The 25,456-nt window shown below is 35.4% G+C and overlaps 1 protein-coding gene across 2 annotated transcripts in view; it reads left to right on the top strand.

Annotated features, from left to right (window-relative positions):
• Positions 1-25,456, top strand: part of NTN1 (netrin 1) — a 441,808-nt gene that overhangs the window by 107,253 nt on the left and 309,099 nt on the right. The gene's annotated exons all lie outside the window — the stretch shown is intronic.

Here is a 25,456-nt window from a genome sequence, read left to right as displayed (position 1 = left end):
GATAAGATCAAAATGGGTTCATGACCTAGGCATAAAGAATGAGATTATAAATAAATGGGGGATTCCTTTTATTTATGGGTTAGATTAGATGATTGCTCAAGTCCCTTTTAATTATCCAATTTTATGATTCCAAGAGAATTGAAAGAGACCCTAAAGATCCTCTAATTTATGCTTTAACCTAGTATAATCTGTCTTCTAAACCATCTTTTCCTCTAAGTGCTTACTTAGTCTTTTGATTAACTACTTCCTCCATAGGAAACTAATTTAGGATCCTTATATGTTATTGATTGCATATAAATATACCACTTATGACTGTAAAGTTTATGTGCACATATAAATATAACTATACATATATTTGTATGTATATATATGCAAATTTAGTAAACATTAATGAAGATGAGTAGCCAAATATAAATACATATCTAGAAATGCAACTTATAAGTGACTCATGGGAAGGGGAAATGGAGATGAGGAAAAGAAGAGGGAAGAAAACAGATCATAACCAATGTATCCAAATGAATATGGTTCCCTTCAAAGACCTCACTGTGAAGATCTTAATAATATACTTAAGCCAGCAATAGTGATATTTGTTTAAAGTGCTTTCTGGAGCTTTTCATTGAAACTGCTTTTAAAACATTATTTTGAATGTCCTTGCCAGTGAGATATATTAATTTAGTGTATTTAGTTTCTGGAAATAATAAATGTTTTGGTGAATAACAAGTTTGATGAGACCAGGTCACCATTTTGGATAAAAAAAAAAAAATCTGAACATAAAGGAGCCAAATTTCCTCAACATATCCGCTTCCTTTATGCCTTTCTTTCTTTCTATGAATCTCTCCTTAAAGATAGTCTGGAACTGTTTACCCTATCTTGAAACAGGAAGAACACTCTTTCGCTTCTAAAGTTCTCTTGCCAGATTCATCCTTTTTAAACATGATCATTTTTTTCTCAATAGTAATTTATTTTTCCAAATACATGTAAAGATAGTCTTTAACAGTCATTTTTTGTTGTTGTTGTTTTTTTCATGATAAAGTAACACCTTTTAATCTAAAGGCATTTTAAAACCATGTGTGTTATTATGCATACTTTACAGATGGTGAAACAGATTAAATAATCATCATAAAGCAATTTTAAAAGTAATTGAAATGCAAAAATAAAAGAACATTTATAACTTTCATTATTAGCAAAAAAGAAGTGTATATACATTGTAAAATCAGCATTCATTCTTGCAAGTTCCAAATTCTTCTTCCTCCCTCCTTCCAAAGATAGCAAACAATTTGACAAAGGTATCATCATTTTCTCCAACAGTGAAAAGAATCTTATGCAAATGTTTGAGACCTGGGTTATATTACAGAGAGATGATGGATGTGAAAATGTTTACTCATTTTGTTACTGTCCCTTTCTCCTTCAGTTAAAAAACAAGATGTGGTCCTATTGGGTGATAGCAGCTGTCAGTCTTCTGCCTTGTTCCTACCATAGAGTAACTAGGACTTGCTCTTAGGTCCTCATTGCATATGCTCCCAGTAATAGGATTATAGAATCATATTGTAGACTTGCAAAGGACTTCAAAAGTAACACAAATCTCCTTTCTTCCTTCATTTTATAGATGAAGAAATGAATACAATAATATTGTCACACATTTATTAAATGGTAAAACTGGGATTTGAACCTCAATGTATATCGAAGGCTCAAATACATCCAATTGACTCTGAATTGGACATTCTTTCCACTAAGAATTCCCAGCTGATTTTAGAGGGTTTTTGAACCCCTGGAACAAGTCTTTTTGGGAAACTCAGAATCATAAAAAGCTCTCCTTCTGTCTCTTGCCACCCAAAGGAGGCTGTTGTTCCTGGCACTGTTGGAAGGAGAATTATGGGAGTTTTCACTGGTGGGAAAAAAAAAAACCATGAGGTGAGTCATTCAATGCATATAGTTGTGTTAGTGGTTCTTTCTGCCAACACAGTGCTTCTGTTCTTTTATTTTAGGAAAATGATTTGGAAAATGTAAGAGACAGAAAATGATTAGAAAAATGTAAGATGTGGTTCTATACCTATTTTACTCATTCCTAAAATACAGTGATTTAGTGATTCCTCTAGCTTTTACATTGCAAACATGATTACAAAAATCTAGCTCCAGTTCACAGAGTAAATCAGAGGTCAAAATCTGAAATAGTGATAATTCTGATTAAAAGGAATATATTCTGATTTCTCTGTCTCCCTTTTATCTTAATGAGTGAATCATGCTTAACCTTTACAATGCTGCTGACCAGTGGAACTTATGGCTGCTAGAATTAAATGACCTTTGTGTGTGATCAGGTTGTTGTGGAGGTGAAGTAAAGAGCATGTGGGTTATCCTTTTTTTGTTTGTTTATGGAATATTAGCAGTAAAGAAGGAAAAGCTCCAGAGGTTTTAACTACTCAAATTGCTGTGAAAGAGAAATGTAGCAGATGTAAGAAGCATCAATAGGATTTGGTGATGTCAAATATATCTGTATTCAGAAGTGGACCTTAGGTCACATTAAGGACATGTATTTGTATTTATCACATCTGGTAGTGACAGCAAAGGGTGGAGGCAGGGGAGGGAATGTGAAGTTGTTAATTTAGTAGTAATTTAAGGATATTGGAGAGAATACTAAAAATGCCTATTTTTAGGAAGACAAGTGAAGATAGAAAGATATATTGTTGTGCTACAGTTTCCTTTGATTATTCTACCTCAGTTTCCCTAATTGTTCTACCTCAATTTCCTTGAATTGTTCTGCCTGATTGTAACATCCCTTCTCTTAATCATCATGATCCAGAAAAGGAGAAAGACCTTCTATCTTAGACATCATGAACCCAGACCTTCCCTACTTATCAGAATGTCCTGTGCCTCTCCCCATTCTGTCATTGTTCTTCTTGATCTCAATTTATTTGAATGTCCAGTGCTTCCCCTCCACCTTGTCAGAACTGGATTGATAGTCCCTTCCCTGCTCTCAGTGCTCTGATTCTACCCCTGCCTCGTTCTACCCCCTGGTAGCTTGGAGCTACGTGCATATATACTTCATGGAAAGCACATATTAGCTGCTGGATGCTGAATTCTTGGAGACTATAGTCTCATTCAGCCCTGGTACCAAATCATGAATCCATCTGGTCCTAGTAAATCTCTCCCTTTCAAATAAAATATTAAAAACTTTCTAATCTCTTTCTTGCCTCAGTTTTTTCAGCATTACAATATTGACCATTAATTTTTAAAATTCAGGGCACACATTATTTAGATCCTTATATAAAAAGTAAAGATAGGAACATTCCATCTCTTTTGGGGATGTGGTAGGGCTGAGCAAGAACCTTTTGGTCATCAGTATTTTACTTTGATCCACTGTGACAGAATATAACCATTAGCAACTTTGAGCTCATTCCAAATTTGGTGGCACAGTTGAAAGACTTTTGAATTTTTAGCATTAACTTCTCCCTTTCTTTTTTCAAAACCCCTTCAAAGATACTCAGTTTTGATGGTGTCTTGTAGCTCCCTCCCATGGTCTATTCTATTCTTCCTTCTTTGTCAAGGAATTAATTTTTTTTTCTTTTAGAAAAAAGATGAGGGAAGGCTCAAATACATCTATCTTTTCATATGGATGACTCTGAACTGTGGCTTGCTTAGTAGTGCTTCCTTTGTTGTTTGCTGCTGTTTAGGATACTTGGATGGATCTCTGATCTCATCGATGTGAGATATGTATTTCCTTCAGCAATGAAGAGACTACACCCTACCCATGTTTTGTCATCATCTATGATTCTTATCTATGCCTGAAATCTGTATTCTCATCTTATTTGTAGAACACCTAATTCATGTCAACACTTCCCTTTTCTTTCTATAAGAAACTTTTCTTATCCTCCTGGTTGTTAGTGTTCCTATCTGTGTAACATGTCAGCTTGGCAACCACTTCCCTGACTCCCCATTCCACCTCCACCTCCCAGTAGACTATATAGTCCTTGAAGATAGGAACTACCTGACACTTAATAGTTGCTTAATAAATGCTTGTCAAAGTGAATTGATGTATGGTTGCCAAGCGTTTATTAAGCCCTTACTATGTTGTTTCTTTGGACATATGTTAAAAGCAAATCTGCTAATTTCTTTATATTTTTCCCCAAGAAGTGTTCGTAAGCCATTCCTTTCATTTAGCCACAATCTTTTTGTCTTTTGGTTTCATTCACACTTGTCTACTCTTTGCCATCTTGGCTCTGCCACCTGGTTTCATTGAGAGAAAGAATATTAATATGATTCCACTTTTGCAGTAGCATGTCAACTCATTGGTCATTGGACAAATGGTGGCAGCATAAAGTAGTAGAAATGATCATAGATTTGAAGTTGAGACCAAGGTTCAAATTCTGATTCAACATTTGTAAGATATATGATTATAGTTTCTTCATCTGTAAAATAGGTATAACACTATATAGTTTCCAGTATAATAGTGAAAAAAGTGCTATGCAAACCTAATAATAAAGGGACCTAAATACCAGCAGTTATTTTAATGTTTAGAGATGGTCTAAAAACTGTGTAATTCTTATTACTTTGTCTCCTCTTTCATTCTTTTTCTGTAGTCACTGCAGAAACTGGAGATCTACCCAAAATTGAAGACAATTTTGTATTTTTCTTTATTTCATGAGTTGTTATTATCCAGTGGCCAGACTACTATTGTTGAATTTCTTCATATTTAACTAGGGAGTGGGATGTCAGAGGGGAAGGCATCTCTGAAAAGTCAAAAGTCTGTTGATAGGAGCAGTCTTATAATCTGCAAGATGGTATAGCCAAACAGCTTATATATCATTTTGGCATTCTTTTTGTAGGAGAGCTGCTACCTTAAAGAAAATTGATACTATCTTCTGTTACTACAGTACCTTGAGGATGGTACTACTTTCTGGACCTATGGCTGGCAGATTCTTAGCTCTTCCAGTACGAAAGACTAACATACCATGAACCACACTGTACTTTTTTTTTTTTGAATATCAAATATTAATACAAAAACTTTATTTTAATTATTTTTATTAAAGCTTTTAAAATTTCAAAACATATGCATGGATAATTTTTCAGTATTAACCCTTGCAAAACCTTGTGTTCCAATTTTTTTCCCCTTTCCCCTCATCCCCTCCCCTAGATGACAAGTAATCAATCCCCATCAACATTCATCATTATCTTTTCCTGTCATCTTAGCCAGTCTGAGAGGTGTATAGTACTACATCAGAGTTGTCTTAATTTGCATTTCTCTGATCAATAGTAATTTAGAGCACCTTTTCATGTGTTAGAAATGGTTTTAGTTTCTTCATCTGAAAATTGTCTGTTCATATCCTTTGACCATTTATCAACTGGACAATGGCTTGAATTGTTATAAATTTGAGTCAATTCTCTATATATTTTAGAAATGAGGCTTTTATCAGAACCCTTGAATGTAAAAATGTTTTCCCAGTTTATTGCTTCCCTTCTAATCTTGTCTGCATTCATTTTGTTTATATAAAACCTTTAACTTAATATAATCAAAATTATTTGTTTTTTGTTTCAATAATGAACTCCAGGTCTTCTTTGGTCACAAATTCCTTCCTTCTCCACAGATCTAAGAGATAAACTATCCTTTGTTCTTCTAATTTGCTTATAATATCACTCTTTATGTCTAAATCATGAACTCATTTCAACCTTATCTTGGTATATGGTATTAGGTATGAGTCAATGCCTAGTTTCTGCCATGTTAGTTTCCAATTTTCCAGCAGTTTTTGTCAAATAGTGAGTTATTATCCCCAAAGCTGGGGTTTTGGGGTTTGTCAAATACTAGATTACTATGATCATTGACCATTTTGTCCTGTGAACCTAGCTTTATTCCAACTAATTGACTACTCTATTTCTTAGCCAGTACCAAATGATTTTGATTACCTCTGCTTTGTAATCTAGGCCACCTCCATTTGAAATTCTTGACCTTTTGTTCTCTTTCAGATGAACTTTATTACTTTTTCTAGGTCTGTAAAATAATTTCTTGGGAGTTTGATTGGTATGGCACTGAATAAGTAGATTAATTTAAGTAGAATTGTCTTTTTTTTTTTTTTATAGCTCAGCCTACTCATGAGCACTTGATATTTTTCCAGTTGATTAGATCTGACTTTATTTCTATGGAAAGTGTTTTGTAGTCGTGTTCATATAGTTGCTGAGTTTGCCTTAGCCACACTATATTCTTAATTTCTTTTTTTTTTTTTTATTATAGTTTTTTATTTACAAGTTATATGCATGGGTAATTTTATAGCACTGACAATTGCCAAAACTTTTGTTCCAATTTTTTCCCCTCTTCCCCCATCCCCTCCCCCAGATGGCAGGTTGACCAATACATTTTAAATATATTATATAAATTAAATATAAATTAAAGTATAAATTAAATACAATATAAGTATACATGCCCAAACAGTTATTTTGCTGTACAAAAAGAATCAGACTTTGAAATAGTGTCCTATTAGCCTGTGAAGGAAATAAAAAATGCAGGTGGACAAAAATAGAGGGATTGGGAATTCTATGTAATGGTTCACAGTCATATCCCAGTGTTCTTTCACTGGGTGTAGCTGATTCAATTCATTACTGCTCTATTGGAACTGATTTGGTTCATCTCATTGCTGGAGATGGTCACGTCCATCAGAATTGATCATCATATAGTATTGTTGTTGAAATAGGGAAGGGCTCCCCCCTACCAATCTCTGCACATTATGATCCTGAATCAAAAGGATTGGGGGAAAGAGAGCAGGGATAAGATAGGAAAATTGAAGGAAGAAGTACAGCAAATTATCCTTATCCCCAAACACCTACTATACAACCTAGAAAATGCACCAGAATGAGTTCTGATAGAGCATCCAAAAAATGTCACAGTGAGCCATGTTTCCAGTCCAGAACACCATAAGGAGGCAGGCAGAGAGGTTTCTATATATTGGGGATAGAATCTGGCCAGGAGCGACCACATAGAGCTTACTGTAGCCCTCAGGCTTAGATTGCACACAAGGGGCAAGAAAAGATCCTAGACTTATACAAGTCTTCCCATACCAGACCACCATGACCTCAGATAGGGTGCAGGAACAGCTGTCAACTGTTATCTTTGTTTCCAATTATGTAGTTCTGTGTCACAGATCCAGGATGGACTGAGTAAGAGATAAGTTAATAGACCCCAGGAACTCTATGGAAAGAGGAGGAATTTCAGAATCAACAAAACAGCAGTGCAAATCATAGCCCAGGAACCTCTGTGACAGTTTTGATCCCAGTATTTAGTTTTTAAGGCAGCAATCTCAGACCAAAGGGAAGCCAGAAATTCTGTCACTCAGAACCAGCAGAGCTTCCAAGCAAGTTTTGGGGGTGAACCCAGCATTGTCTAGTGTTACTCAGACTCAAACCTAGGTCAGTAATTTAGATAATTCATACTGGAGGACTATAAGCTGACTTTCCCTTTCATCAGTCTTTTTTGGGGAGTCCTAAAAGCTTGTAGTTCCTCCATCTGAGTTGAAGAGAGTCATTTCCAGTCAATCTAATCTATATGTCTCCAGTGGACCCAGATGGCTTTGGAGGAGAGAGTGAATCTGGTAACTTAACTTGCATATCATAGTATCATCTCTCTGATGTCCTCTTTGAGAACTAAGGACAAACAATAACAATGATATTGAAATAACACAGCACTTTAACCAAGCACAATAACCAAGCAGCAAAAGGGCCAGGTGTAAAAAAGACCTTTCCTTCAGAAGTGCATAGAGTCTGTCTCTAACAACATTAAGTTTAAAATCAGAAAGAAGACTGGGAAGAATGAGTAATCAAAAAAATTGTACTATATAAAGCTATTGGGATGACAGAACATCCAAGACACAAATCCAGAAAAAGAGAATAATTCCAAAATATCTACAAGCAAAGGCTCAATGGAAAACACAGCTTTGGCACATATTTCTCTAGAATTCATGGAGGAGATATTTTTATCATTTTCACCTGGCTGCTTTCCTAGATGTCATAATTAAACTCATCATCTTGCAAGATGAAATTAGCCCTACCTTTTCAGATAATTTCTCACCCTTTCTATAGGACTTCATTATTCACCTTCCTCACTTTTCAGCTCTTTTTATGCATTGTCTTCTCTTCCATTATGTTGTCAGTTCCTTGAAGAGAAAGACTATCTTATGCCTTTCTTTGTATTTCCAGGCCTTGGCACTTGATACATAATAAGTCCTTGATATATAGTAAGCACTTAGTAGATGTTTATTGAATGTGAATGAATATGAGATGAAGCAAGAATTTTTTAAAAAAGAATTAAAAATACTTTTATCAATGAAATGAAAGCACTAGCAGAAAAAGTTGGAAAATAAGTGAAATCTATGGAAAAAAGAATTGGAAAAGGAATTAGTAGTTTGGCACAAGAACAATAAAATCTTATCCAATTGCTTGTTGTCTGAGGGAGGGTGGAGGAGGGGAGGGAGAGGGAGATTTGGAACACAAAGGTTTTGCAAGGGTGAATGTTGAAAACTATTTTTGCATGCATTTTGAAAAATAAAAATCTGTTGTTAAAAAAAATAAAAACATCAAGGAATCAAAAAATATCTTATCGAAGCAAAAAAAAAAAAAAAAAAAGGCTTTAAATGGGACCAGAAAGAAGCTAATAAGCAATGTTAAAATGTATTCCAAGAAGTGAATAAATACAAGAAAATATAAGATATCTCATAGCATACTTGGAAAATAGATTGAGGAGAAAAAAAAATGTCATGAACAAAAACAGTCTAAACATCACATTTCAAGAAATCTTAAAAGAAAACTACCCACATCTCAAAGAAGTAGAGGGCAGAGAAAACCTTCCAGATGAAAACTTCCAGGAAAATATAATCCAAATTCAGTGCTCTCACATCAAAGAAAAAATACGGCAAGTAGCAGAGAGAGAATTTAAGAATAGAGCCTCAACAGTTAGATTCACACATGACTGATCAGCTGTCACGTCCACCACCAACAAGAGATGGACAAAGAACTATAATCAACAGTAGAGCAGAATCTCTTAAGTGCAGTGGAAGAGAAATAGAAATTGCTATGAGATTTTAGAGGGTGAATAATATTATTTCAGTTAATAGGATTGTGGAAGACGTTTAGGAGGAAGTGTTTGAGTTGGTCCTTGACAAGTATATCAGGAAGAGTTGGGATAGGAAAGAATTCCAGAGAAGCATTGCAGGTGGAAGTAAAAGCAAAAGTATGGAGGTGAGAAGAAAATTATGGATGTGCTGTGGGAAGAGGTGGGACAGATCCAGTTGAGTTGGAGATCCAGGGTACATAAAGAAAAGTAATGGGAGATAAAATTGAAAAGGTAAATTGGCCAAGATCATGAAAGACCTTGAATGTTTTACTTATAAGATAAATTTTATTTAGGAGATAGTGGGAAGCCAGTAGGGATTTGTAAAGTGATTTGATAAGAAAATTGCATTAATAAGATTTATTTGGTACCCTTGTGTAAGATTGACTGAAGTAGAAGAGAGCAGAAACAGAGAAACTTTTTGGAGACTGTTATAATGTTTTAATGGAGAGATGTTGTTTGTTCTTTGTTTTCTAAGAAGACCAATGACATTACAGGTGGTGCCTTGACTTACACAAGAATTTGATTTAAGTGAGACAGTGTTGTCAGCCTCACTGTCTCTTCTTGAGTCATCAAAGTCCAGAAACCAGACAAAAGTCAAGATGACTGATAATGCAAGATAATAAGGAACTGAAATAGGGATTGAAAAGAAATGGAATAGGCTTTGTCCTTGAATTGATCATCTAACTAAGGAGACAATACAAATGAACACATATATTCTAAACAATTTTTTGAATATGAGTTGGCAATTTAGTTTGAATACTGCTCCTTGTTTTAGTTCATCAAAGGAAATTCCTAGTGTAGTTGATTTTAAACTGTTAATGAAAAGTAACATGCATTTGAGTTCAACAGAAAACAGAACTAAGTTTCTTCAAATCAGTGAAGTGGGCAAATAAAGGAAAGTTGTGTAAGGCAGGTATATAAAAGAATGAAGACAATGTTTTGGCAGCTACTGTTTTTTGCTCAATCTGGATTATTCTCCATCATAATATAATCTTAGTGCTAGAAAAGAATTTAGCAGTCTACAGTTATCCCTTCCACATCATGGGCATTAGGAGTTCTGTGCTCTTGTGATCAAGGAAATCTGCATAAAAACTTTTGATCCTCCCTTTGTACCAGAGAAAAAGTTTGAATTATTATGGTATTAAAAGACAAAAATATGTTGATATTATACAATAGTATGCATATATTTTATGCATTTCTGAGTTTTAAAATTTTCTCTGTTTTGTCTGCTGGCATTTGCATACAGTCTGGCTTGTGCAAAACTCTCCCAAAATTCCTATTTAATTTCTTATGCTGACCTATAATATATCAAAATTGTGGTAGAGGAAAGTTGCTATGTGGAAGTAATAACTGTTAATCCAATGCCTTTATTTTACATATTAGGAAACAGGCTTTGAAAAGCAAATGGACATGATCAAAGGTGCATAGGTTCTGTTGTGGATAGAGCACTGGACCTGGAGTCAGGAATACTTGAATTCAAATCTGATCTCAGACACTGACTTAGATCCTTGGCAAGTTATTTAACCTCTGTTCATCTCAGTTTCCTCATCTGTAAAACAGGGGTAAAAATAGCACCTACCTCCTCAGGTTGTTGTGAAGATCAAATAAGATTATATTTGTAAACTACTTATACACTTAGTAAATGCTGTATAAATATTAAGTATTGTTTATTATTGTATACCTAGTTAGTAGTGGAGCCCAGATTAAAACACAAGTTACCATCTCCCAGTGAGTTTTCCAGTATAATATACTAACTTCTGGCAGTGGAAAATTTTTCTTGCTTTCCTAATACAAGGTTACAGAACACATTCCCTTAGTATCCCCATTGTTGCTAGGGGTGAAACCAGTTGGTTCAGATTCCCCTGTCTCAGCTAAAATATTTCACAATGTAAGCACCTGAAAGGAAGGAATGACTGATGCAAAAAATGTTTACAAACCCATAAATGGATTTTCTTTTGTAAACCATAAAGCCTAATATAAATGTGAATTGTTGTTATTAATATTATTATTCTCAGTTGCAAATGTTCTAAAGAAAGTACCCTATCTCAATTCTTCTCTCAGTTGTAATCCTTGTTTCTGTTTTAACACAAGGAAGAGTATCACTTCAAAATGAGGATTTCTGTAGGGTGCACCAAATTCTGGCCCTTTACATGAGGGTACTAACTTCTCTTAGGCCATTAGAAAAACAAATTTAACTTGAAGATAAAATAATGAATTATTTTAAAAAATGAAAAAGGAAGAAGTCTGGGTTTGAGACCCAGTTCCAATATTCATTAGATGTGTGATCATGGAGAAGTTGTTTAAGCTCTATGGCCTCTGTTTTTTCAGAGCTTTGGCAAACCTAGTTCAGGTCCTGAACTATTGCAATAGTTTTCTAATTGTTCTTCCTTTCTCTAGTCTTTCTCCACTCTAATTCATCACCTACCCACTTGCCAAATTACTTTTTTCTGAAACCTCTGTAATTTATCTCATCTTACTGGGTTATAGTGAAAAAAGTGATATGTAAATATGAATTATTATTTTGAATTCACCATAACAAATTCTAGTACAAATATATGTTCACATCAAACACATTTTAACAAATGAATAATGATATGATTCATATATTACTCTGTGTTTCCAGATCTTTGCTCATTTACATCTGTAGACAATGTAATTTTTATTCTTACTTTAAATAAAAGGACAGAAGAAAAGGAATTTACATCTCAATGGAAGTATATGACTTATCTGTTCTCTTTGGAGAGCCAAATTAAGTAATTATTGAAAATTACTTTTATTATGCATCCAAAGGCAAGAAAAAATCAATTTCATAGAATTCTGGTCACTTTGTAAAAATAATTGTAACTTCTACAACATCAGTTGAGGAGGGTTCAAAGAGATTTTATGAACAGTTCAGTATGGCTTTCTATTTGATACTCAATGATTTTGATACAAAAGTTGAAATAGTTGAAGATGGTGTACAATGAGCTAGAAAATTTAACATCTGAGTTAGAAAAGAGTCAGAAATGCTTACATATGTGTGCATATATACATACAAACATGTACACATATATGCATATACAATGAAATCTCTCTCTTCTCTACATCACAAAACGTTTCTTGGAGAAAAGAATTAGAAGGTGCTATTTGTGATAGACACAGAGTAGCATCAGAATAGATGAATTGATTTCCTGTGGTCACAGTCTTTCTCTTTTTGGAGACTCTTGTAATGTTCCTGTGGTCACAGTATTTCTCTTAACTCCATCTCTTTCCTTTATACTCAGGGGTTTTAGCATGCGCGCTCTCTCTCTCTCTCTCTCTCTCTCTCTCTCTCTCTCTCTCTCTCTCTCTCCATCTGTCTGTCTGTCTCTTTCACTCACACACATATACTTACTTGAAAACCCTAATTTTCCAGCATCTCAATCTGTTCAATTCCCAAGATGCATCTCACTTATATATAAAGAACCTTATCGTTGACTTTGCCATCACCCATAAGTAATCCATTTTCATGAATTCTGAATTTCCTTTGGTCATAATTTTTTATTTCATTTCATCTTCCCCTACCTTTTTAAACGATTATTCTATTTGTTTCCTCCTCCTCTTAGCTAAACTCCTTAGGAAAGCTTTCTACATTAAAGGTATCTATTTATTCTCTGTATATCTTTGGCAGCATGACTTCTGACCTTATCATTTAATTTAATTATCATTTAATTTCCAGATCTAATGTGCCTTTATTCAGTCCTTTTTCTTCTTGACTTCTCTGCACTCTCTGACACTGTTAATAACTTTGTCCTCTTTCTCTCATCTCTGGGTTTTTGTGAATCTCTTTTCTTTAATTTTACTTCTATCCATCCAGCAGCTTCTTTTGCATCTCATTGGTCTTTTATCCATATCATGCCCACTAACTATTAAAAATAATTCATTATGTCTCCTCCTAAGCCCTCTCTTCTCTCTAATTTTTCTTCTATTAAGGACAATGACTTGGGCCTATAATGTCATCCTTAACTCCTTGTTATCATTCATCCCTTATAGCCAACCTGTTATGAAATCTTTTAGTTCTTTAACATCATATATATGTATGTGTATGCACATGCACATGCACACACACATATATACACATTTATGTCTAAAGTTCTAGTTCATACTGTTTGATAAAAATTGCTGGGAAAATTGGAAACTAATATGGCAGAAACTAGGCATTGATCCACACTTAACACCATACACCAAGATAAGGTCAAATGGGTTCATGACCTAGGCATAAAGAATGAAATTATTAATAAATTAGAGGAACACAGGATAGTTTACCTCTCAGACCTGTGGAAGGGGAAGGACTTTATGACCAAAGAAGAACTAAAGATCATTACTGATCGCAAAATAGAAAATTTTGACTATACCAAACTGAAAAGTTTTTGTACAAACAAAATTAATGCAGACAAGATTAGAAGGGAAGCAATAAACTGGGAAAACATTTTTATAGTCAAAGGTTCTGATAAAGGCCTCATTTCCAAAATATATAGAGAATTAACTCTAATTTATAAAAAATCAAGTCATTCTCCAATTGATAAATGGTCAAAGGATATGAACAGACAATTGTCTGATGAAGAAATTGAAACTATTTCTAGTCATATGAAAAGATGCTCCAAGTCATTATTAATCAGAGAAATGCAAATTAAGACAACTCTAAGATACCACTACACACCTGTCAGATTGGCTAAGATGACAGGAAAAAAATAATGATGATTGTTGGAGGGGATGCGGGAAAACTGGGACATTGATGCATTGCTGGTGGAGTTGTGAACGAATCCAACCATTCTGGAGAGTAGTTTGGAACTATGCTCAAAAAGTTATCAAACTGTGTATATCCTTTGATCCAGTAGTGTTACTACTGGGCTTATATCCCAAAGAGATCCTAAAGAAGGGAAAGAATTGCTAGAACTGTTGAAAGGTCTTTGAGGAGAAGAAACTCATAGCTCCTTTTGTATGGACCATTGTGTAGCTTTCATCATTCCTATGGAAGCAATATTAGGGAATATTCCTAGATCAGGACTCTACTGTGTTATAATGTTTGGAGGGTTGATTTTCGTTTTTGTTTGTTTATTTTATTTTAATTGTCATGGGAGGACTTAAGAGACGTACTAGCCAGTAACAACATAGCTAAGAGAGCCGAGTTTTTTCAATCCACTTTCTTCATGAAGTAGGAAAGAGAATGTGCATACCTTGGCAGAAACTAGGCATTGACCCACATCTAATACCGTATACCAAGGTAAGATCAAAATAGGTTCATGATTTAGACATAAAGAGTGATATTACTTTAACATATTTAACATATATTGGTCAACCTGCCATCTGGGGGAGGGGATGGGCGAAGGAGGGGAAAAATTGGAACAAAAGGTTTGGCAGTTGTCAATGCTGTAAAATTACCCATGCATATAACTTGTAAATAAAAAGCTATAATTTAAAAAAAAAAAGTGAACAGGAAAAAGAGTGATATCATAAGCAAATTAGAAGAACAAAGCATAGCTTGTCCCTCAGATCTAAGGAGAAGGAAGAAATTTGTGACCAATGAAGAACTGGAAATCATTACTGAATGAAAAATAGATAATTTTGATTATATTAAGTTAAAAAGTTTTTGTACAAACAAAACTCATGCAGAGAAAATTAAAAGGGAAGCAATAAACTGGGAAAATATTTTTACATTCAGAGATTCTAGTAAAGGTCTCATTTCTAAAATATATAGAGAATTGACTCAAATTTATAAGAGTTCATGCCATTCTCCAATTAATTGTCAAAGGATTTGAACAGATAATTTTCAGATGAAGAAATTGAAACCATTTCTAGTCATATGAAAAGTGCTCTAAATTACTATTGATCAGAGAAATGCAAATTAAGACAGCTCTGAGGTACCACTACACACCTCTCAGATTGGGTAAGATGACAGGAAAAGATACAAACTTTTTGTATGTGGGAAAACTGGGACATTGATACATTGTTGGTGGAATTTGTTTGTGAAGGAATCCAATCATTCTGGAGAACAATTTGGAACTATGCCCAAAGAGTTATCAAACTGTGCATACCCTTTGACCCAGCAGTGTTTCTACTAGGCTTATATCCCAAAGAGATCTTAAAAGAGGGAAAGGGATCCACAGGTGAAAAAATGTTTGTGGTGGCCTTTTCATGGTGACCAGAAACTGGAAACTGAGTGGATTCCCATCAGTTGGAGAATGGCTGAATAAGTTATGGTATGGGAATGTTAGAAATATTATTGTTCTATAAGAAACGATCAGCAGGATGATTTTAGAGAGACCTAGAGAGACTTACATGAAGTGATGCTAAGTGAAGTGAGCAGAACCAGGAGATCATTGTAAACGGCCACAAGGTTATATGATGATCAATTCTGATGGACATGGCTCTTTTCAACAATGAAATGATTCAGGCCAGTTCCAATATTCTTGTGATGGAGAGACATTTACACCCAGAGAGAGTACTGTGGGAACTGAGTGTGGACTACAACATAGCATTTTTATTTTTGTTGTTGTTTGCTTGCATTTTATTTTCTTAGTTTTTTCCCCTATTTGATCTGAGTTTTCTTGTGTATCAAGATACTTGTATAAATATATATGCATGTATTAGAGTTAATATAGTTTTACCATGTTTTAACATATATTGAATTACTTGCCTTCTCTGGGCAGCAGTGGGGAGAAGATGGAAAGAATTGGAACACAAGGGTTTTTTTGCTTTTTGTTTTTTTTGCAAGGGTTAAAGTTGAAAAATTATCCATGCATATGTTTTGAAAATAATAAGCTTTAATTTTTTTTAAAAAATAAAGAAAATGAGCATACCTGTGAGAAGATAGAGACACTATAGTGACAGAAATGGACTAGAAAGCCATATTTATCAGAATAAAGGACTTGCTGAGTGGTGGTGTTGTGTAATGGATAGAGCACTAGAATTGGAATGAGAATGGAGAAATTGCTCCACATCTCTGAGTCTATTTGTTCATTAGTCAATGAAGATAATAATTACATTATTTTTATTTTTATTATTTTTTAATTAATTTTTTTGGTGAAGTAAGTGGGGTTGTGATTTGCTCAGGTTGTTTGAGGCTGATTTTTGAGCTCAGGTCTTCTTGACTTCAGGACCAGTACTCTAGCCACAAGCCATCTAACTGTCCCATAACTATATTATTGATAACCAGTGTCAGGGTTTTTGTGAGAGTCCAAAGAGATGATCTGTCTAAAATACTCCACAGACTTCAGTGCTTTATAAATTCTGCTTTTTATTGCAGCAGTGATATAGTATCTTCCTTTTGTTGGGGGAGACTTCAAGAATTGGGACTGGGGCATGGAATAGTTCAATTCAGACTCCAAAATTCATTAGGGTAGATCAGAACCCCTTAAGTGCCACTGGAAACACAATCTTCCCTCTGCAAAGGAATGAGTTGGTTTCTGGGAACTCTGAGATATGTCTGTGTCTGTCTTTGTTATAAGTGGTGAGACTTCAGGGTGTTTATTTCCTCAAATCCAAGTGTTCTTCAAAACAATAGGTACTCTTCCTTGAGGGTGCATGTACTTGTTTTAGTATAGGCACACTGCTCTAAAAAAACAACTTACTAGAGATTGTTTTTACATTGTTCTTAACAACAATAACCATAACATACGAAGACTTCAAAGATCTGTGATTCCATTGCTATGAGTAAAATAAAAAAAATTGTGTTTTCTCTTTACCTTAAAAAACAGTCATTTGTGAAGTGCTGTGGCTGAAAAAAAAAATGCTCATTCACACTGTTTAAGGAGCCTCTCCAAACTTAAAAAATCTCTACTTTTCAAGCTTGGTAAAACCTGTGAGTTTAGACTCTTTTTGCATATCCTTTGATAACCTAAGGTTACCATCTTAACTAGGATGAAGCATTTGAGGGAAGACTTTAAATTCTTTGAAATAACAAGTTGTCCCTATGTTTTAAAATAACATTATTTTGCCAAAGTTTTACTTGTGCACAAATTTGTGGTAATAGTTTATGTATACAAAATATTCTGTAAACATTGTGTATGTTTACATACACAAGAGATGAAACATATGATTCTGATAAGGTTTAGATTTGGTGAACCCAAATTTAATTGGGGTTTCTGGTGGTCAGGGAGTTAAATAAGGTCTAGTGGCCAGTTCAGGCTTCAGGGAATCAAATGGAGGGGTTTGTTTCCCCTGCAACCCCTTGGGATTCTACCCAAGCATAGGTTCTCTGTAAAGGAATTTACAGATCTGAAAACCTAGATTGATAAAAGATTTATTATGGGGATTGGAAGTAAGGCTAAAGTCTGGTTAAGGAAATAGGTGAGGGTAAAGAGAAGATGGCACTAGAAACAGTATTTCAGTGGGCAGAGGCCCTTGGCGTGCCAAGCATAGCATAACATGGCATGTTTGGAACCTCTACCAAGAGAGAAGGGTTTAGTTTGGCTCTTTTTTAATAGGGGGCTTTGGCTACAAGCTAAAGAGGGCTTGTGGGTGGAGTCCCAAGTTGGCTCCTAGTTGGGTTTCAGCTGGAATTTGAATTTGAATTGAATTCAATGAGTTTCAGCACTGAGCCGACTCCACCCAGATAACAAAGATGAAACTGTTTGTCCTTGGGGCGGGGTCCCTCACTGAGGTAAAGTTGAAGGAGATTTTTCTCCTTTAAGGATTTTCAGAGTTTCGGGATCCCCTCTTCATTCCCCCTGTCAAGCAGTCAAAACTTAAATTCATTTAAAGGAAAAAGGACTTAGGGCAGAGTCCCTTATTAAGGTAGAGTTGAAGGAGATTTTCTCCTTCAAGGATTTTCAGAGTTCCAGGATCCCCTCTTCAATTCCACAACAGGGGTATGTTAGTAGGGATTGTGAGGAGAGATTGGACCAAAGTAAAATATAAACACTGAATGGGATTTGGTGTTTTTCTATATGAATCTTTAAGTTGAAGAATCAGTTTTTTTAAAAAGTTATTCAGTTTGAGTCTGCTATGTGTCTGCTAGGTGCTGAGAATGCAAAGAAAGGCGCCAAAAAAAAAAAAAAATCTGTGCTCTTAGGAAACTTACATTCTAATAGAGAGAGACAACATATAAACAACTACATATGAACAGGGTATATACAAGATAAATTGGAGATACTCTCAATGGGAAGAGACTAAAGTCAAAAGAGACCTGGAAAAGAAATCTTAGCTGATACTTACAGGGAACCAGGGAAGTTAAAAAGCAGCTATAAGAAGGGAAAGTAGGTTGAGAGCTGGATTGTTGTGTTTAAGGAACAGCAAGGAGACCAGGTTCACTCAATCACAGAGTAAAGTGGGGTAAAGTATAAGAAACCTGGAAAGTTAGGAAGCAGCCAGGTTTGGACGGGATTTCAAAGCCAAAAGGAAGATTGTTGTGTTTCATTCAGAAGATAATAGAGAGCCCCTGGAGTTGATTAAATAGGGAGATGATATGGTCAGACCTTCATATTGAGAAGATCAACTTGATAGCTGAGTGGAAGATGGATTGGAATGGGAAAAGACTTGAGGCAGACAGATGAACAAGTGATTCCAATAATCCAAGTCTGAAGTGATGAGAGCCTGTACTAGATTGCTGACAGTGTCAAAGGAGAGAAGAGAATAAACACACACACACACACACACACACACACACACACACACACACACACTGTATGAGAGGCTACAAGTCTTGGCAATAGTTTGGATAAAGGGGGCGGGGTTAGAGAGTGAGAAATCACAGGTGACATTTAGATTGAGAGCCTGGGTGACTGGGAAGATGTTGGTACCCTCAACAGGAATAGGGAAGTTTGGAAGAAGAGGGCATTTAAGGGGGGAAATAATAAATTCTGGTTTAGATATGCTGAGTTTAAGGTGTCTACTGGACATCCAATTTAAGACGTCTGAAAGGAAGTTGGAAACTTGAGACTGGAGATCAGGGGACTGGCTAGAGCCGACTAGATAGATTTAAGATTTATTATCATGGAGATGAAAATTAAATCCATGGAAGTTGTTTAGATAATCAAGTGAAGTAGCATATAAGGAAAAGAGAAGAGGGCTTAGGATAGACTCCTCTGGGACATCTATTGTTAGAGGGCCTGGCCCTGGATCAGAATCCATAAAAAGAAAATTGAGGAAGAGTAGTCTAATAGGTAGGAGGAAAACTGTGAGAGAATGGTATTCCTAAAACTTGGAGAGAAGCCCATATCAAAAATGGCTTGTGATTTAAGGCAGTCAAGAGATGGAATGTTATGGATATATCAATATGAAGATCATTTTACTTAGAATGTTTAGGATATGAAAGTCTATAACATGTGGCTTAGAAAGATAGACTATGTCAAATTTTAAATGCCAAGCAGAAGAGCTTGTATTTTATCTTCATAAAGTCAGAAGGAAGTCATTGAAGTTTCTTGAGCAGGGAAGTGACACAGTCAGACCTATGTTTTAGGGATATCAATTTGTCAGCTCTCTAGAGGACATATTAGAGGGAAGAGTGGTAAAGGAAGTAAAATTGCAGGCAGGGAGACCAATTGGGAGGCTATTATAATAATATGGGAAAAGCAAGGTCAGAACTTTAAAGTGAAATACAGGTCTAATTTCAGAACCTAAATGTTTGATTTAAGTCAGACAGAAACTTTAACAGTAAGCCTTTTCTTGACATTAGACCTCCATGATGTAAAAAGTTAGAGCCTTCTGTTTTAGAATCTGGGGTAGATTTGTAAGGGATGTAGAAGACCCTTACCCAAAATGACTACTCAGAGATCACTCAGTAGAAGGCAGAAAAGTTGTTTATTGAAAACCTCCGGAGGATGAGCCGTCCCATCCCAAGATAAGAAAGAGAAAGCTCGTGGTAGGAGGGCTAAAGAAGTAGTAAAGATACATGGCTTTTATACAAGAAATTACATCACAAGTAAGAGAGCATTGAGAAGGGGAGGGAGAGGCATCTAATTGGTTGTTGCTATTTGGGGAGGTTGGAATGGAAGGTTTCTGTTTCCCTGAAATCAGGAAATTTCAGGGAAACAGAAAGGCCTTCAGGCTATCAAGCAGATAGTGGTCCAGCTAATAGACTAAATATCGATAAATGTCAAATACCAATAAATGTCATCAGCTCAGGTTAAGTAAATATGTTTCTAGCTGGCCAAGGCTCAAGTAAATATGAGCCTGCACATATTATACAGGTCATAGGGGAAACACAGAAATAATAAAATACAGAAAAAGAATTCATACATTCCTGTAAGTTCTTCACCTTATCTATTCCCCACAGATTGAATTACAATCTTAGATCATTAGACTAGAAGGAATAAACTTAGGCATTTTTCTCAATCCAAACTATATTGTAAATAATATATAAATGACGTGAGAGGGGAACTAGGGTCATGGGAAGAACAGACCTGAAAGCTAGAAGAGATCTTAGCTGGAAAAGACTGGTTGGAAGAGATCTTAGATATCATCTATTCCAACTTGTTCATTGAAGAATCTGAGTAAATACTTTGTCCAAAGTCACATCAATAATAAATGGCAGTGGAAAGAAGTCAAGAAGAAGGAATCAGTTTTTTAAACTTATGGAGCTTAAGAAGTAAGGACCTGTGGTAGTAAAATGTTTTATGGATCAGTAAAATATACCACAAATAGTTTGTGAAATACTGTTCTTTTCCATCCTCCAGTTGAAGAAATCTGAAGCCCAACAACAAGTGCCCAAACTCACAAAGGTAGTAAGCAATAAAACGAGTTCTAGAACCTTGGCCTCTTTTATCCCTAGAGTAGTATTATTTATTTTCCCATTAAAATATACTTATGACTTTAGACTAAAGTCCTCAGGAGGAAAGCTGTTATGTCTTTAGGCACAAGTATGATGCCTATATCTTGTAAGCATGTGGAGTAGGAAGAAGAGGAGATTAGAAATGTGAGATTTCTTGAGAGCCCACTGGTTTCTTCAGAGCACTCCCTAATTCAGAGACTCCTCAAGCAGGGGTTGGTGATACTCTCCTGTCCTTAGGCAAGATTTCTAATTTCATTTTTTTTTTTTTTTTGCCTGCTTGTTCTCTGAAGTTGGTAACTATGGCATTTTGTTCCAGATGGAGAGTAGGACTTCCTTTTCTAAAATAGGGGATAATAAATACTTGATAGTTAATTGGGATAGGTGAGGAAGGACTCCAGACTCACTAGAATCATAAAACCCTAAGATGTCAAACCTGGAACAGGGTCATCTAATTCTGTTTCTTCCCATTACACTATAAACCTGTAGCTTGGCTTTTACTGCTGCTGTGAAGACAAAATTGAGGTTGGGAAAGAAAGTAGGTAGATGATTAGCAATAGTCTCTTAGTTTTTCACTAAGACAGATTCTGTAGGTGCCCAGGCCATCTATTTGACTAATCTAATTAATGCTACTTTGATTGAAATGCTAGCCCACAAGCTTTACTTTTTCATTTTGCCTTGGAAGATATCTAAGTATGTGAAAACTTAAATATTGTAGACTGCATGGCATAGTAGAAATAGCAGTGAACTAGCAGGCTCGAGACCAGATTCTACTCAACTTCTACCACTAGCAAGGTGATTAAGTGTTCAGGAACCCAACTGAAATATGAAGTATGTGTACTTAGGCATCTCTGAGTGCCATCATCAGTGCCAGATCTGATATTCTAAAATGTTGCAATAACTAAGTATCCATAAACTAATGTGATGGCTACTAAATAGGTTCCCATATAGATAAGCAGAGAGAGAATGAAATTTAGCTCAGGCTCAGACTTGGAATTGGACCCTGGTACAGTGCTTGAAATCTGGAATAAGTTCAAATGACCCAGATGTAGAATTTTTCTGCTTCACTGCTCCTTTTTTTTTTTTTTTTTTTGTCTAGTTTTTAGGTTTCCAGACAGGGCTGGCTGGTTGAATTAGCCAGGGGTAACTATTTCTAAACTGGCTAGAAGCAGTGAGTAGCATTCCCTAAGGTGAAAATTCTGTTCTTAGTCTATTTCCAGGATTAAAAGTTTGGACAAGATCAAATACAGATAAACAGCTGAACTTCATGGTTTCCTTTTTTTTTTTTTTTTTTTTTTATTTAATAGCCTTTTATTTACAGGATATATACATGGGTAACTTTACAGCATTAACAATTGCCAAACCTCTTGTTCCAATTTTTCACCTCTTACCCCCCCCCACCCCCTCCCCTAAATGGCAGGATGACCAGTAGATGTTAAATATATTAAAATATAACTTAGATACACAATAAAACTTCATGGTTTCCTATGCCACTTCTGAATCTTAAAAAAAAACAAACAAACAAACAAAAAAAAAAAACTTCCCAGCCTTGCCAAGGATGATGTGTATCAGTTAACTTTCAGATCAGAAGACAAAGTCCTGCGGAGACTGATTAATTCTTCTGAGGTGTTATTCCTGCTTTTTGAGCAGCTGCCACTAGATGAATAGTGGTACCTATTGATGAGTATATAAACCCAGTGATATGGGTAAGTATGGATAGGTATTTTAGGCATAGATAACTCAGAAAAGTGTGCATGTGTATATGTATGTATGTGTTTAGCATAATTCCTACAAAATTACAACTGAATTAAATTGTTTTCTTTTTCATTCATTATCCTTTTTTGGATATATGATTTTATCCCTTTAGGGAATTCTAGGTGAGAAATCTCCTTTTACTAATGTAGATTTAATCTATAATTTATAATTTTATAGAATCACCTAGAAGGTAAAGGAGAGGTTAAAGGATTTATCCAAGATCACACAGCTAGTAGGTATCCCATGTGGATTCAGGATTCAAATTACTCTTAACTCCCAATTGAGTTGGCTGTCCTCTGTAACTGCTACTGTAATAAGAGGGAGATAAAAGAACCAAATACTGCTGTCACTAAACTTTGCTATGATCAAAAACTTAACAGAAGTATTTTCTTGCCCCTGGACCTTATTAAGTATAGATGCTTACTTCCTGGATATATGTCAGAGTATAGCTATGCCTAAGACTTTTTCTGAACTTAGGGCATCTTCCGAGCTAACTCGGCAATTTCTAATCTTTGGGTTTGTGATTGTCTCATTGAATATTAGTATTAATTGATCTTTCTTTAGTTTTATAAAATATGTCATTATGTGGTATTGAAAAGCAAGCTTTACTTTGTAGAATGAGTGCGATATTACCCAATACCTAAATTACAATTTTTCAGCTTTATGGAGCTGATATCGTCTTTTCAAAAATACAAAAAATTTAAAGGCAGGATTGAACTCATGAGAAGCAGCATGGTATAACTGTCATGCTTTCTAGTCAAAAAGACCTGGATTCAAGTCTTGCCTCCTTGACAAACATTGACTGTGTGACCCTGAGCAATTCATTTCATTTCTTTGTGCTCTTAAACAACTTCCTAATAGTTTGAGTTGTAAGGGTCAACTTGCATTTGATGGGAATAAGTTCTTTCATTGGGAATTCTCACTACCAAGGAAATTACGAGTCTAGTTCCTCTCGGTCCACCTCCCAGTGGCTTTATAGTACCTTTTTGTGACCCTGTTGTTTTTTTGTTTTGTTTTGTTTTTAAACAGCGGACATAATGAACTTTGTTGTTCCCCACCCCCCCCCCAAAAAAAGAAAAAAAACAAAAAAACCCCAAAACTTTATATTCAGATTAGGGACCACTGCTCTGTTTCTCTCTTCAAGGAAAATAAAGATAGGTTTTAATTTTTCCTAGGTCATTCTTGGTCCACTGTTCTGTACTTTCAGACTTTATTTGTGACCTGTCTTGTGACTTAACCCAAGATTCCTCTTAACCATGGCCATATCTTATCTTTGTCTCTATCCTGTATTCATCTTTGTGTCTGCCTAGTATGTACCTTTTATGTATTTCTTGGAGTAGTCTCTTTCAAATTGAAAGTTTAATCTCCATTTTATACTTTGACTCCTATCTACTCTCTGTAGTTACTAGGTAGACCTTTCTTTTGAATTTACCTGAACACACATTACAAATTAGCTGACATTTCCCTTTCAGGTTAGAAAGGCCCTTTATACCTCTAATATAATTTTTATCCTAATCTTGTGAGGTAAACATCGTGGATATTATGATGATTGTTATGGACCAGAACTTGAAGCAAGGTACTACGTGGAATTATTAAGTGGAATTAAGGAGACAGTGGTTAAATCTAGGGTAGCATTGATTTAATCCTACAACAAATAATGGTTTTAGTGATATAATGATTGGTTTGTACTCAGTGTGGGGCATATAAGCTAGAAGCTCTCAGGACCAGAAGGGACAAGCGCACTAGAAGCTCTTGGAGGCTGAAACAGATTCATTCCATCTTCCATCTTTGTGGTGTCTGTAGGCTGAAGCACAAATCTTTGGATTCGGAGAAATTCAGAGGGCAGAGAAGGAGGCAGGAGCTCAAGCTTTTGGAACCAAGGAGGGAGATAGGCCTCTAAGAAAACTAGCTGAGCCCCAAGTGAAGGAGATAGGAGTTTGAAGGAGACAATAAAAGATTTGGACTTTAATCCCTGGCTACTCTTGTGGTGATATATGAACTGAAACGAAGGCTGCCTCAAGAGACCCCAAGAAAACCTCAACAGAGAACATTACATTTTAGAGAGAAAATTACAGATGATGATGATGATTTTTTTTAATAGATGAGAACCAAGGTTGGGACAGAATTGATGTGAATTGTCTGTGGCCATCCCCATCAGTATCACTTAGGTCTCAAATTCAGATCTTTGCAATCTGATGTTCTTTTCTACAATACTGTGTTTTTTCTACTAAAGCTAAAGGTGGTTTCCTCAGACCCAGGAAAAAAAAACCCCCACAAAAAAACCTCATCTGTTTACAATGTTTTCTATCTTTTCCTCCCACATAGATTTATTTGAAAGTCACAGGAGTTTACTTTTACTTTCTGGTTTTCTCCTTTGTAGAATGAAGGAGTTCAATTAGACAACTTCTGAGTTCTCTTCAATCTGAGATTTGGCTTCTGTATGAGAATTCTCTGCTCTTCCTTTTCCTAAAACTATACACAAAAAAGGAGATGAGTTTTATGTTTATTGGTTAGAAGGGGGCACTTGTGTCCAGTATTCATTATTCTCTTTCTTCCTTTTCAGATATTTAATGACTTACTTGCTTTGTGATATGTAGCAAGTCAGTTAAGCTCTATGATAATTATGAACTAGTGAAATGGAAATATTGACCATGGCTTTTAAAACATTGTGATTTGCAAGCAGTTACTGTGGATTCTTTGCCAATGTTGAATCTCAACTAATTTTTTCCTTTACTCTTTTCCCTATTTGGGCTACAAAGTTCAGGCCAAATATCTAGGGGAAATTGAGCCTTTTGTTTTAAGGAAGGGGGAATTAAGAAGTCAAATGTTACTATCTTGGTAGTCAAGGAAGAGGTTTTGGAGGTAGGGGAGGAGAATATAGGTGAGAA

The sequence above is a fragment of the Sarcophilus harrisii genome, chromosome 4 (assembly GCF_902635505.1).
Source record: "Sarcophilus harrisii chromosome 4, mSarHar1.11, whole genome shotgun sequence".
NCBI classification, from domain to species: domain Eukaryota; kingdom Metazoa; phylum Chordata; class Mammalia; order Dasyuromorphia; family Dasyuridae; genus Sarcophilus; species Sarcophilus harrisii.
This window is presented reverse-complemented; position numbering and strand designations above follow the sequence as displayed.